Source organism: Miniopterus schreibersii (assembly GCF_964146895.1).
Source record: "Miniopterus schreibersii genome assembly, chromosome: 12".
NCBI lineage: Eukaryota > Metazoa > Chordata > Mammalia > Chiroptera > Miniopteridae > Miniopterus > Miniopterus schreibersii.
Genome location: NC_138112.1, coordinates 71,744,799 through 71,760,127, shown reverse-complemented (window position 1 = coordinate 71,760,127; position 15,329 = coordinate 71,744,799). Strand labels below are relative to the sequence as shown.

The following is a 15,329-nucleotide window of genomic DNA, read 5'->3' as shown; positions in this document are numbered from 1 at the left end:
CCTCGCTCAGCCTCACCTCCTCCGGGGAGCCTCCCCTGCTTTCCGCGGGCCCGCCCTCCCCAGCGCCCGGCCCCGGCCCCTGCGGTCTCCCCCAGGGCAACACCCCCTGAGGTGGCCTGCAGCCCCTATTTATGGACCGCGTCGTATTCTGTGGCCGGGAACTAGCGGAGTCCCTTATCCAGCCCATCTCATTTAACCCCCACAGCCTGGCCCTCGTTTTGCAGAAGGGGACGGGGGCTGGAAGGCCAAGGGAGGGGGTGGGGTTCATGCCCAGCCGCCTGCACTCCCTGCACGACTCTCTACTGCCTCCTTGAGGGAGGGACAGCGACTCTGATGGCTCTCCTCCCAGGGGCGCCGGGCGCCTGGCACACAGTAGGTGCTCCTCCGGACAGGTTTTTCATCCTATATCCCTGCAGGAGGCCAGAGGTCTCCAGGGTTAGCCCCCAGGCTTAGTCCCCAGGGGTCACACTGGCAACCCTGCCCAGAGAGAATTAAGTCCCCCTTTCCTCTGCCTCCCTGCATCCTGTCTGTTGGTGGTGTGCGTGCACACGCGACAACGCCACCTCCTCCAGGAAGCTGTCCTGGATTGCCCCTCAGCCAAGCACAGGCCCAAGAACCTGCCTGTACCTCAGCTGCAGCACTTCCTTTCTTCACTCCACCTCACTTTACAAGGGTTCATACAGTTGACGCTCACTATCTGCTGGATGCGTGGCCACCGGGGAACACCGAGGGTCGACAGAAGAGGTTATAAAGCTGCCTTCCAAGGTCACCGTGTCAATAGCATGCCACAGTTCCAAGGGAGGATTCTGGGATCGGACAGGACGGGGTGGGGGAGATGGCATGCTCTGGCACTTTCCAGCCCTGCGACCTTGGGCCAGCCTCCCCTGCCCCACAGAGCACCTGTCTTCTCCCGTGAGCCCTCAGGAGCCCGTGAAGCTGCTGCTCGGTGCCAGGCATGGGGGAGGCTGGGCAGTGGTTGGCACTGTCACCCCTTCCCACCCCTTCCCCTCATTTAGGCTCAAATTTGTGAATTTCTTGGACTTGGAGAGGTGTGGGGAGGTTGCTCTGCCCTTGGGCTGGCCTTGCCAGAGGATGCTAAGTGGCCCTAAAGGACCCTTTGTCTGCACCTTGGACAGGGATGACAGGTTTGGAGAAGTGCGCCAGGCTGGCCAAGTCCCTGCCGGAAACAGCCCTCCGCGGCCTCGGCCCAGCCAGGGAGACCTCGCCCCTAAAAGTTCTCGTTTTTTTAGAGCCGGGAAGAATCTCACACACTCACACACACACACACACACACACACACACACACACACACAGGATTATGTAACTTCATCCGCTTCTTGTTAGTAAACAACCAAGATTGTGTAACCCTATCGCCGTCCTTCTAAATTTATTTTCAAGTACAAAGGGTCTCGCCGAAGTCTGCGAGGTATAATTTGTGAAACAGTAAATACACAATTCGTCAATCCCGGGGACGCTGGCACTCCCCAAAGTTTTGGAAGTTGATGTTTGACTTCTGACCCTGAGAGGGTGCTGAGCCCTTTTGGGGAGCTACAGGGTGGGGGAGAGTCTCTTCGGCATGGCAGCTCCCTCCTTCCTCCTGGGACAGTGCCCCCTATGGCTTTGACCAAGAAGCTGTGTTTCAACTCTCGTGTCCACGATTCACGCCTTAGCCAGATGTTCAAGACGTCCGCTTGTCCGTGAAGAGTCTTCTCTTGGCCACAGCTCAGCAGATTCCCTAGCTCTGCCCCTCTCCCTGCATCTCGCTTCCTCCCGCCCCTCCCTGTCTTCCCAGGTGCGTGGCCTGGAGGGCAGATGCGGTGGCCCCGTGCAGAGCTGGGGAATGGACGGCCAGCAAGGATCAATTCTGTCCCCAGGCCACTTACGGTCTGGGCTTAGGGCTCTTGGATCTTGGATGTCAGAGACCAACAAGAAGTAAAAGCATCCCACCAAGATCAGGGAGGGGCAACGGGATTCTTCTAGGCTGAGACACCTTCCCAGTTAGAGGACTCCGAAGGGCCCCTCTCGCGGTGGTGATTTTGGCCGCGTCACGCGGGCCACCTTGTTGGGATTCTGTCTCTACTCTGAGTTGCTAACCGCTTACAAACAGGCCCTCCAGGTAAACTGTTGCGTCAATTTTGCATTTTCTGTGTTTTGACTCAGTGATTCTCATCATTAAAAACCTAAAGGGATACCCCGGCTGGGGTGGCTCAGGGGTTGAAGGTTGACCCATGAACCAGGAGGTCGCGGTTTGATTCCCAGTCAGGGCACGTGCCCGGGTTGTGGGCTCGACCCTCAGCAGGGGCCGCGCAGGAGGCAGCCGACTGATGTTTCTCTCATCGATGTCTCTCCTTCTCCCTTCCCTTCTCTTTAAAAATCAATAAAAATGTATTTTTTTAAAAAAACACACAAAAAACCCAAAGGGACAGATTTCACCAGCAGGATTAATTCATGTGCTGGGAATTATGTGAATTAGTAAAGACCAGTCTCACTAGTCCAAACAATGCATTTGATTATGGGACATTTTAGGCTTCACAGCTCACCCTGGCCTGTCACCGTGTTGCCCTTTCGTGTCACTGTGATGTCACCCACCCTCGGGCACTTACGTCTTTGCTGACATTTTAATACCAGGAGTATAGGCACAAAGTGACAAGGGACACAGGAGTGGCTGAGCGAGCACTGGGGGAGTTAGAGGCTCAAAGGGCGCCCTTTCCAACAGCGTTTTATTTTCACGGTCAGTCTCGCCTCCTGGGCTGCAGAACCAGGCCTCTGGCTCGCCCGGCCCCGGCGGTCCAGGCCGGGGTTACTGCAGGGTGGTCTCTTCTAAGCTGGTGATCATGGGGGTCTTCTTGATGGGGGTTGCACCTCCCTCTGCCAGTGTGACGACGAAAAATGCCCCCAGACACTCACTGGTCCCCTGCGGGCCATGGCTCCCGGCTGCATTCTCAGGGGAGATTGAGGGGGGCGGTCGATCTTATCGCCCCGCATTTCTCAGATGAGAATGCGGAGGGCTGGAGAGGTGAAGTGTTTGGATTACATCACGGCCCAGAGGCAGGGCTCATTCCATGAATTCAACACCCGCTCTCACAGAATCCGAGAGCTCTCAGGTGGCAGGCTTGGTTTGTTCTCACAAAATACACAGACACCCCTGGGGCCACTCTGGCAGGCGGAGGGGCTGGAGGCTGCTCTCCCTGGGCCCAGCCACCCCTGCCCTGCCCTGCCCGGGGCAGGGCTCTCCCCAGTGCAGATCTCCATAGTACTCGGAGGCGCTAAATAAATGCAGTTGACTCATGGACAGCCAGCGGGTGGGGAAGGAGCCTGGAAGAAGTGAGCAGCGCATGACTCAGGGCTATTGTGAGCGCCAACGGCCACCAGCCCACCAGCCACCCGCCCCACTCCTGCTGGCTCTGTGCCCCCTTAGAGTCTCCAGTGGGCAATGCCTAATAGGTAGATGACCTAACGCGCTAAAAGGGACTTGGGGTGTAATTATCCCGGGGAAGACGTGCCTGGGGGGAGGAGGTTATAACAGAGAGACGGTGGGCGGGAGACGGGGTCACTGTCATTTCCTTCCCTTGATGAGGTCAGAATCCCCAGCACAGGCCTGGAGCTGCAGCTGGCAGGAGACTCCATGGCACGGAAACCGCCGGCCCAGCGCTCTGGAACGCGGCCAAAGCATGAAGTCCTGTCTGGGGGATTTTCCCCCCACAGGATCCATGGCTGTTGTTTCTATCTCAGCGTTTTCAGAGGCTGCCTTCTGAAAGTAATCCCTGAGAACTCCACAAACACGCCCGGGGTGGGTTAGAGCCTGCCAGCCGGCTCACACCCGCCACCTCCACCAGGAAGCCTTTCTGGTCGGCCTCACTTGCATTACTCATGTCAGTTCCGCTGGCCCCGCTCCAGGCGCTCGGGCTCCAGGCCCCCCCCATCCTGCCACGCTGCAGACGCCCCCGTTGTGTTCACTCATTGAACAAACCTGGTACCGAGCTTACTGTGGCCAGCACCGTGCCAAGCTCTCTACAAATCCTAACTCACCTTCTTACGTCCTTAAGGTGATGACCACTGTCTGCAAGTGGCTTCACACAGATGTCCCACCCAGCCACCCTGGTGGGGGCCCTTTCTTTGGATGCGTGGGGTGCAGTCCAGACGGAGTCTCCAACAGCTCCCTCCTCCCCAGCACGGCGGGAGTCCCGGCCCCGATCCCCATGAAGGCGGCCGCCTCTCCTAAGGAACCCTGTCATCCAGGGGATGGGGACTGGGGACGCACAGGGACAGGGGATGGGGCAGCCTCCCCTGCCCGGCAGGTCGTGGAAACTCCGCGTCATGGGCCCTGGCTCCAAGCTTCTCAAAGGGAAAGCCTTGGCCGCTGGTTTAGCTCTGTGTCCCGGGGCCGGGAGAGTAGATGAGCTTCAGGTTGTCCTGCTCTGAGGCCCAGCAACTGCCTCCCCTCGAGGCCCCATGAGGACCAAGGGCGCCGTGTCATGTACAGAAAGCATCTCCTCCCCCGGAGCTTCGCCCAGGGCACAGAGGCGGCGGGCTTTCCTCCAGAGGTGCGCTGTCCCCCAGATCCACGGGCCTCTGACATTCAAGAACCCCGGCTGCAGGCCCGAGGCCTAGACCGCGAGCCGGCATGGAGCCGGGACCCTGCTCTACTGAGAGTGGTGACCCACTGAAGCCGTTCCCAGCACACAGCCCAGGCCCTGCACCCTCCGCGTGTGTGTGAGTGTGTGTGTGTGTGTGCGCACGCTCACCCAAGAATGCTGGGGGGTGTGAGCCCACCGCACCTGCATCATTGCCCCCCTGGGGTCAGTGACCATGCATAGCCCTTAGTTTCCCTAGAGACCCATCTCCAGAGAGGCTGGACCCTGATGTCACAGACACTGGCACAGGCACTGGCTGGCACCCACTTGGCCCAGTGCAGCCTCACACAGCTGCCCTGAAGATCCAGTAAAGCCAGGGCCCCTGGACAGACAACGAGGTTTGGGTATCTCCATGAGAAGATGCCAACCCTTTCCCGGGAGACCCTGGGTCTGGGGTAAAAGATCTGGCTTTTCGTGGGACCATGAGTGGCCGTTCCCTGGACACCTTGGCGTCCGTCTGGTTGTGTCTACATGCTTGTGTGACTCGGTGCCCGCTTCTGTTTTGTGTCAGGGTTTCTCCTGGGGGGACACTGTGTCCTGTGTTCCCAGGGCCTGCCTGCTGGGCACCCAGCCAAAGCTATAGCCCGATGTCTTCGGGACACACGAATGAGCCAATGAACCAGGGGCTCACCGGCAAGTCAACGGAGTGCCCTGACCCAATGCTGGGTCAGAACCTCGCACCTCCATCAGGTGCCACCCCCCAGCCCCAGCCCCCAAGGGAATGAATCTCTCCATGTGCTCACGGAGGGCCTCTCGGACCCCGCGCCACAGCACCGCCTGCCCGGAACACGCAGTGAGCCACGCAGGTAACTGAGAGGTTCCCGGAGCCACGTGATGGATTAAGAACAATTGGGTGAAATTACCAGAATGTTTCACGTAGCCTACGGTATAAAAATACACATAATCAGCACGTAATCAGCATAAAAAGTATTCCTGGGGAACTGGGACTCCTTTCTCCCCGGTGAGCACTTGGAGCCTGGGGTGGGTTTTCCTAGCAGCACATCCCGGCTCGGGCGGGGCTCGAGGCCACGTGTGCTTGGGGACCGCGGGCCGGACGGGCCGGGTTAGCCGCGGGGCCTTGTATTAGTTCCAAAGGGGAGCCCATCGGATGGCTTTTATCTTCTGCCGCATATTTTGCTGTGTTTTCTAAGATCTGAACACAGATTAGTTTATCTTCGGGAAGAGAGAGAACATTGTTGAAGGCACTGGCTCACCCTGTACCCTGCAGACTTGCGTGAGACCCTTTTAAGGAAAAATGGCCAATGTGTTGGAGTTTTATGGGCACAGCACCAACTTAGAGACGACCACCCCTGCCTAAGGGCCCGCTGGAGGCCTGTTCGTGAACTATCTGGATGCGACAGTTACACAGCTGTTCTCAGGCTCTCAGTGGAGGGGGGAGTGAGCTCTCTGCTTCCCGACCGAAGGAGGTGCACCTGGGCCCCTAGGGGGTCCCCCGAGGGTCCTCCCTGTTGTGCTCAGAACCTGTGTCCGCCTCACCACGTGCACGCCATGTGCACACCACGTGCACACCGCGTCCAGCTGTCGGCCACGGCCCATCAAGTGCGGGGGAGGGGCGCCCGACCGAGCCGCCTCCCCTGGACTCCTGGACGCCGGGGTTAGGCCCATGCTCAAGCAGGTGGGTCCCGGGGAAGGACATGTGTCGGGCTCTTGCCCACCCCCCACCCCGGCTACTCTGATAGCACCGTGGTGGCTGGTTGGGGGCTCCATTCATTCACTCACCCATGATTTATCCACTCGCTGGGCAGCTCACTCACTGACTCGGTCACTTGCTGACCTGCTCACCAGGCGGCCATTCCTTCGTTAGCCCGCTCATTCCCTCGCGCCTTCCTGCCCACCCTCATGGCCCGCCATCATTCACCGCTCGCTCCCACGCTCATTCCCGCACTGCCCTCAGGGTCCTCAGCCCCCTTCCCAGCTCCTTGCCTCCGCGGACTTTGTCACCTTCCACCTCCAGCCTAACTCAGGTCCTTATCCTGCTTGTCATCTGCCCCCCTCCGATGCCAGCTCCAGGCTATTTTGTCGGGATTGAACGGCTCTAGATTTTTATGCGTGAAAATGATGCCAGAAGTGAGCCACAGGGACCCAGGAGAAAGGCACAGGATTAGGCCAGAGAGTCAACAGGGTTGGGCCCCAACACATTTTCTCTGTAAGAAGCAAAACGCCTGGAGCAGGGAGAGGAATCTCTATCTTTGCAGGAGACACTGATGACCTACAGCCAATCAACCCCTCTGCTCACGTAGGCACAACCCCAAGGCTCGCGTCCTATGAAGTTCAGAAGTACACACACACTCACACTCACACTCACACTCACACACACACTCACACACACACTCACTCACACACACTCACACACACTCTCACATACTCACACACACACTCACACATACACACTCACACAGTCACACACACACGCTCACACTCACATTCACACACTCACACTCACGCTCACACTCGCTCACACTCACACTCACACGCTCACACTCGCTCACACTCACACACACTCACACACACTCACACACACTCACACTCACACACTCACACACTCACTCACACACTCACACGCTCACACTCGCTCACACACACTCACACACACACACTCACACACACACTCACACACACTCACTCACACACACTCACACACACTCACACACACACTCACACACTCACACACACACTCACACACACACACACTCACACACTCACACACACACTCACACACACACACTCACACACTCACACACTCACACACTCACTCACACACACTCACACGCTCACACTCGCTCACACTCACACACACACTCACACACACACTCACACACACACTCACACACACTCACTCACACACACTCACACACACTCACACACACACTCACACACTCACACACACACTCACACACACACTCACACACACACTCACACACACACTCACACACTCACACACTCACACACACTCACACACACACACTCACACACTCACACACACACACTCACACACACACTCACACACACACCGGCTCACCCACAAAGGGTTAAAAATGGACCCAACGTGGGACCTTGTCGGTCACCTGTGTATAATTAGTGGTCCCGAAGTCCATCCAGAAGCTCACCCTGCTGACTACGCCCGTCACTGGGGTCCCAGGTCTGCGAGGGCCACCGGCCGCTGCCGGCCCCGCCTCTGCGTCCAGCTGCTGGCTTCCCAGAGCCGCCCGAGAGCCGGCTTCCCTGCTGCCGCTGCGGAGCCGCAGGTCTGAAACTGGACTTTCTGGAAAACCACACGTCTCCATTTTACCCCTGACCTTCCACCCGCCCCTAAGCAGCGAGAGGACAGGGGAGGAGCTGCTCAGTTTTTATTCCGGGATTTGGTTCTCAGCACCTTGAGGCGGCCTTAACCGCGGCCGCCCCCTCGGGCCTCCCCGAGACCAGCGCCGTGCCCCAGAGCCTCCTGTCTGCAGGACGGCGGCTCCTTCCAGCCCAGCCCAGCCCCAGCCCTGCAGGGACGGAGGGGACGCCCAGCCCAGCCTTTGTCCGGAGCATGGCAGTGCCCGGCTCCTCCCAGGAGGGAAGGAGAAACTCTGGCCGTGCCCGGAGGTGGACAGGGCCTTGTGTGAGCAGGTCCCTGTGAACAGTTTCCAGGGGAGCCGTCCTCCCATCCAGGGGCACGGACAGGCCAGCCAGCCTTTGTTAACGTGCCTTGGAGAAGACACGGCACGTGGCTGGTCCTTGGAGCTGGCCAGGTCTCCGCAGCACCAGCGACATTTGGGGCCCGCTTTCCGGAAGGAGACGGGTGGCAGCCTTCCCTTCCTGCTGCTCTGGGTCACCGCCCACAGCCTGTTTACCTTGGGGACCAGACAAAGGGGACTGTTTTCCCTTAAATGACCTCTGGCTGGGGCCTCGGGCATCCCCTCCCCAAGGCGCAGACAGTTGCCGATGGCCTCACAGGAGTTAATTCCCCCCCACTCCCCTGATCAAATATCGCCTTTCTGGAGAGCTCTCCTGGCCCTCGCCCCGCCCCGCCCCTCTCCCAGCACTTGTTACCTGACCTTTATTTTCCCTGCCCTGGGAACCCGGGGACCTTTGTCTGCCTTCTCTGCTGTGCTCTCAGCGCCCAGCGGAGCCCGGCTGCCGCAGGTCGCAGAAGAACTTGTCGGGAGCACACGAAAGCGTGTACTTTGCCAGTGTCCACGGATTCTAGCACCGTGAGGCGCAAAAACATTTCCAAGCTGACGGGGCCTCTGGAGGCAGTTCTGGAGGCCACAGGCCCAGCTGCCGCCAAGGCCCCGGTGACAAGCCTCGTGGGCCTCTAACTATGCCCTTCTCCGGGGAGGGAGCGGGGCTGGGCTCTCCAGGCAGGAGGTGCCCCCCACTCTGCCAGGCAATGGGCATAACCACTGAGGCCCCACTGTGTGCTGCCACTGAGCCCTGAGCCACGGACACCAGGGAGAGGCAGGCCTGCCTGCCCGGGGTTCACAGAAAACCGAGCAGCCGTGGCAGTGTGGACGGACCCCAGAAAGGAAGGTCACGTAGGTTCCAGAAGGTTCCCCAGAGGGAGTGGCTTCCCCGCTGAGCCGGGAAGGATCAGCAGGGACCAGGAAGACAAAGAGGGGGGGACGGCTGCCCCAAGGGGGAAGGCCTGGAGGCCAGGGCACCTGGGCCTGGCGGAGGCACAGGCGGGGACGGGCCGCCGGGAGGGGCGGTGGGTGCCCCCATCACAGGGTGCCCCTGAGGTGACACAGCTGGCACAGTGCCCAGGGGTTACAACGGCTGCATGGGAGCAGGGCAGAGGGATAGGAGGTGCCCGGGGTGACCAACGTGGGCAGCACCTGTCATCACTCGGGACACCAGAGGCAACCTGCCCCCGCCTTGTCACCCTGCCTTTCTTTTCTTGCGCCCTCCCCCTGGCATGTTGTTCATAAGGGTGGGCAGGCGTTTCCCCTCTGGACTAACAGTGTTCGTGGGCCCAGGACTGTCTGGGTCCCTGTGATGCTGGCGCCTCCTCCCACCAAGTGCCAGGGGCCTGTGGGGACCTCCGGTCTGCTGAGCGTGGACTGTCACGGCGACGGGCCGGCCTGCACCCTGCACCCGGGAGCACGTTGAACTCCACAGAAGAGAAGCCTTCTCCCCGCCAGGACCAGGGGGGAGCCACGGTTGGCTGCCCTGCCCCCTGCCCCTGCCCCCTGCCCCTGCCCCTTCAATCGCCAAGGGGAGGAAGACACAGCCTGCCTTTGGCCCCGATACAGCAGCTGCTTGATAGACGGGCGTGGACTTCAAGAAGCCTCTATCGGGATAGAACTTTCCAGAGAACCCAATGGCAGCACCAGGCAGCGGCCTCCTCTTTCCGGGCCCCTCCCTGCCTGCCCGCGGTGTGTCCTTGGACCCATTATGTAGGATCCGGGGTCCCCGTTTCCTCGTTGGTCCCCATCACAGACAGGCTGTTGGGATGCACGGGTCCTGCATGGAACGCCAGCTCAGCACCCGGACACCGGGGACCCCCTGCGATGACATGAGGAGCTCAGCATCTGGCCGCCGGCTGGTCACAGCCGTTTATCATGACAATTATCCCAGATGCAGAGGGGGGTGCACAGGAGCACAGCCATCTGGGCCAGGGACCCCCACACCCGGCCTCTCAGCCACCCCTCGCTCCCACGGTGGACATTCATTCATTCGTCCACCGGACGCCTCCGAGCGCCGGGCACAGAGCACCTGCTGAGACTCGGAGCGGACGCGGCGGCCCGGTCCCTGTTCCCACGGGGCCCACCTCTCGGCGGGGGAGGCAGAGAGCAAACGGGCAAACAGGAATATCAGAGGGTGGTGGCAGCGAGGGGCAGGCAGTGCAGGACGGCAGGCTACGGGTGTGGGTGGGACCCAGAACGCGAGTTTTAGTCAAGGGCCCCCGCGCCGGAGCTGGCACAAACCCTGACAGCAGGCAAGGCAAGGCTGCCTCCGGTGACCGCTGACCCCAAGAGGTCCCAGCCCCCGAGACAGAGACCTCGCTGCCTCAGGGAGGGGGCAGCCGAGTGCCCGGGGGCAGCTCTGCTCGTCTCGGGGGAGCCCGCTCTGCAAACCGGCCCCGCTTCCGCGATTCACACCCGGACCCGGGAAGTAAAACATCAAAGATTCAGTGTCCGCGGAATCTTACAGCTCCCCGGGTCTCGTCCCCACCCAGCCGAGCAGCCCCAGCTCTCTGTCCTTGGTGATGCCACAAATCACTCTCAACCATATCTATTTAAAGCCCTTTGTCCCAAAACATGGACAGTGTGCAAACTAAGCGAGGCCTTGGGGTTAGCAGCTTGCGAGTGTGGGCGCCGGGGCTTAGAGAGGACCTCCAAGGCCCACCTCCCCTCCGCCCGCTGCTCCTGTTCTGCTGGAACTGCCCCAAGCGCCTCTACTGTGGCCCCAAGCTTTTCACTGGCATAGGCAACAAATGTCCTGGGGAAAGGCAAACTCCTGGTCTAATTCATACTAAGGTGTAAATGACTTTCTTTTCCCTAAATTACTTGGATAGGTGAACAAGGCCGCCAGCATTGGGCCCACGAACATCTGGAGACGGGGAAAGTGGAGAAAGGGAAAGAACTTCCCACAGATGCGGGAAAGGGAAGCAGGAAGTGGTTTGGGGGGGGCACAAGGAAAACCTTTCTTTCCTGCTGGTCTGGCCTGGACTGATGCAGCCCTTCACTGCCCACTGACCTGACTTCGGAGGTCAGCATCTGTCTGATCCCCGGGGGCCATTTTAAAGCTCCCCTCAGTCCAGGGCAACCATCTGAAAGATCTCTCCAGAGCCAAAATAGGACCAAGAACAAAGGGGGAAAATGGTTAAGCTTGACGGAGGGCCACGCCCCCGGGAACTGAGAAAGCTGTTGCTCAGATAAGCACCTGGGCCCTGGAGTTTTCCTTTTCACCTGTGTGGCCACTGGACAGCCAGCTGGGGTGGGGGCGGAGGAGAAGCATGGGCCCCTCCCGACGGACGGGGCCCCTCCCGACGACGGGGCCTGGGTGTGAGTGCGCAGAGGGTAAGCGGTCACCGTGCTCCAGCTCCAGGGGCACCGGCTGCGAGACTCCCACCCTGAGCCAGACCTATGCCTGCGGCGGGGCCTCCAACTCATCAACATGCTACGTGCGGGGCCCTGACGGCAGCAGGAAGGAACCGCCCGATATGTCACGTCCTTCCCTCCGTGAGCCGGGAACGTGCGGCCCGGCTCGAGCCCTCTCTGCGGCCATCACAAAACCACCTGCAAGCTAGGAAAAGTGACCTCAGCAGTGGATTCCTCCGGGCCACTTCCCAAGCGTGGGGCTTCTGTCCCGATGAAGGAAGGGGAACCAAAGGAGGGAGGGGGAGAGAGAACTGAGCAAGCGAGGGAAGGGAGGGAAACAGACGGAGCAAGGCTCCTGGGGACAGAGAAGACCCGCATCGCAGAGCAAAGACGGGCGAGGAGCCCGAGGGGCCGGTCGGGACCCTCCAAGTCGCATCTCGGTGCTGGTGGTGGCCTGATTGTGATTTATCAGAAAACGACCGAGACGGGGAGAGGAAGACCTGATATGCCTGGGTCGTATTTCTCTGGAACAAACGGGGTTCTGGGCTGGGGTGGGGGGCACGGGACGTGGGCTCTTCAGAGACTCGCAGGCGCTCTCCGGTGAACGCATTTCTCCTTATCACGGGTAAGGAGACACCGGGAAGAGAGTGGGCGAGGCGCCTGGGGACGGCTGGGCTTCCCTGCAAAGGGGAATGGATGCCTGTGCCCAAGACTCATTACCATAAACTCAGTCTTATCTGGAAGAGAAGCGGGGATCACTCAGCAAAAAGGCCGCCTTGGCCGCAAGGCCGCTGGTCGGCTGCCCGCGGAGGAGCTGGGCGGGCCCTGGTGGGATCAGAGGACCTGGGCCCAGGAGCCAGGATCGCTTTCCCAGCGACGCTCCTGCCCCTCCTGCTCCCCTCCTGCTTTCGTTCCACAACACGCTAGGCCTGGGACAGTGCCTGCCCCAGGGAAGCGCAGGGTCTCGGCTGGTGTTTATAAAATGAGGGTCCAGGCTGCCCTGCCTCACCTGGGAGCTTTAAAGAGCACAGATGGGGCTTCACAGTCAGACACTTTCAGCACCCCCAGGGGCCCCGAGGGCGGCCAGGTGGGCAAGATTCAGCTCATTAGGTCTTCAGGGTCTCCTAGAGGACGGGCTCCCCGGGGAAGGTTCCCTGGAGCACGCCCCCACCTTTTACAGACCTTTGTAAGTGTGTCAGGGCTGTGGTGCCTTCGCACAGCAAAAGGCTCTTGTCCCAACTCTGTCCCTGTATTTGGGCCTCACTGCTGCTTTTTTTTTTTTTTTTTTATCATCTAAGGATATGTTTGTTTTTTTAAAAATTAATTTTAGAGAGAGAAAAAGGGAGAGAGGGAGAAAGCAAAAACCATTCATGTGAAAGAGAGACATCGTTCCATTGCCTCCGGTACACGCCCCGACCCGAGATGGAGCCCACAACCTGAGTATGTGCCCCGACAGGGAATCAGCCCCGCAACCTGTTGGTGCACTAGACGCTCCGACCAGCTGGGCCGCCCGGCCAGGCCAGCCCACTGCATCTACGTCATTAGATAGAAAGTCACTTCTCTGTTTTCCAAGTACCCGTGGCTGTGTCCCAGTGGCTCATCCTCACTTGAGGTCTACGGAGGACACGGCACAGGTACCATTAGACCCACTTTGCAGTAGAGGAACCTCAGGCCCTGACAGGTTCGGGACTCACTCAAGATCATGCAGTTGGAAGCAGCAGCAGCAGAAGTAAGAGCCCTCCCCTACCCCAGACCCCCTAATCAAGCCTTCCTTCCACTGTTGGTCTGAAATTGCAACTCTCGCAGCCACACTCTGTGTCCACCCCTCTGAGGCATGAGAGAGTCTGCAGGGGGCAGCTGTTAAGGCCCATAACAGGAGCTCTGCTTCCAGCCACAACAGAGTGGTGACTGGGTAGGGTGCTCTTTCCATCAAGAGAAACTATAGGAGCTGGACAAAAACAAAAACAAAAACAGAAAAACCTAGACATGGGAATGTCTTGGAGGACAGCCAGGACAGACAGGACTTGAGGGCTAAGATCCCAGAGAGAAAGAAACCACAGAAACATGAGCCTAGCATCCTGCTTCGTGGATTTCGGCAGTCTCTGGATGCTAGGGAAGCAAGAATTGGAGTTGAGGGTCCACCAAGGAGGTGTGTATGTGTGTGTGTGGGGGGAGTCCAGGTAAATCCTCCAGCTTTTAACCAAGAACCCTAAAGTTACATTTCAGAAAGAGACCAGCCTTCCCCAAATCCTGAGGTCTAGACTCAAATCATCTCCATGCCTGATAGAAGCAAGCTGATCCATCCATATCCTGCCTGCCAAAGAAACCACAGTCCTCTCTGGAGAAAGCAAACATCATCCAAAATCCACCCTCACCCCCCATTTTTCACACACAATATCCAGAGTCAGTGAAAAATTACCACGAGTGCTGGGAAGCTGGGTCAAACAATGAAAAATTAAGCAAAACAAACAATAGAAATAGACTGACAGTAGATACAGATGCTGAAGGTTATTGGACACATGCATTCATATGTGAAAGAAAATAAATGAAAATATGGAAAATTTCACCAAAGAACTGGAGCCTGCAAATAACACTGAATGGAAATTGTAAAATAAAAAGTGGGAATCCAAAGGATGAGCAGAAGAGCAGGTTAGCATGGAGGAGGTCAGTAAACTGGAACACAGTTTAGTAGAAAATATTCTACTTGAAGCACAGAGGGAGAAAGTAAAAGTACATAAAACATAAAAGACCAAGGGAGACATACAAATTTGGGTGAATATGCCTAACGTGTGTGCTGCAGGAGTTCCAGAGAAAGAGGAGAGAGAAAGGGGTCAGAAGCAATATTTGGAAAGAGTTTGATCAAGAGTCTTCCACAACTGATGAAAGATACCAGGCCACGTTTAATTTTGGATATGAGGGGCTCTGTAAGCTCAAGTGGACACATACAAAGAAAACCACAGGTAGGCACATCATAGTGAAACCGGTGAAAACGAAGACAAGGAGAGAGAATTTTAAAAACAGCCAGGAGGTGGGGGTGGAGGGGGGGAAGACACTATTTTCAAAAGATCAACAATCATGCTGACATTTTCACAGAAACAATGGAAGCCAAAGACAATAGAATGGCTTATTTAAATTTCTGGAAGGAAACAATGGCCAATTTAGGATTCTATACCTAGAGAAAGTATCTTTCAAAAATGAAAGGGTAACTATGTGGGCAAATCCAAATGACTATTGATTATTTAGAATGGCAATAATGCCTTATGGGGGTTAAAACAGAAATAGAAATAATACATGACAAATGGTAAGAGGGGTCAATAAAGTGAAAACATATAAGGTTTTGGCATTGTCAAAAGTGAGAGGTAAAAGCACTATTTTAAGACATACTCTAAAAAGCAAAGGATGCATTTGAATAGAATGATAAAGGAATGTATAACCGATCAGACGACAGTTGAGAAATTGGGATAAAAAATTAGATTAATGGAAAAGAAGTTAAAAATGTCCAAAGAAACAAATGAGACAAATAAAAACAAAGAGTAAGATGGTGGGTGTAAACCTAGCTATACAGATAATTATATTAAATATAAATGGGCTAAATACTCCAACGCAAAAGTATCAGTCTAGATTTTTAAAACCTTTATATTATTAA

At 57.3% G+C, this 15,329-nt stretch overlaps 1 protein-coding gene across 2 annotated transcripts in view; it reads right to left on the bottom strand.

Moving 5' to 3' along the window:
• Positions 1-15,329, bottom strand: part of ANO1 (anoctamin 1) — a 119,618-nt gene that overhangs the window by 69,550 nt on the left and 34,739 nt on the right. The window lies entirely within an intron of this gene.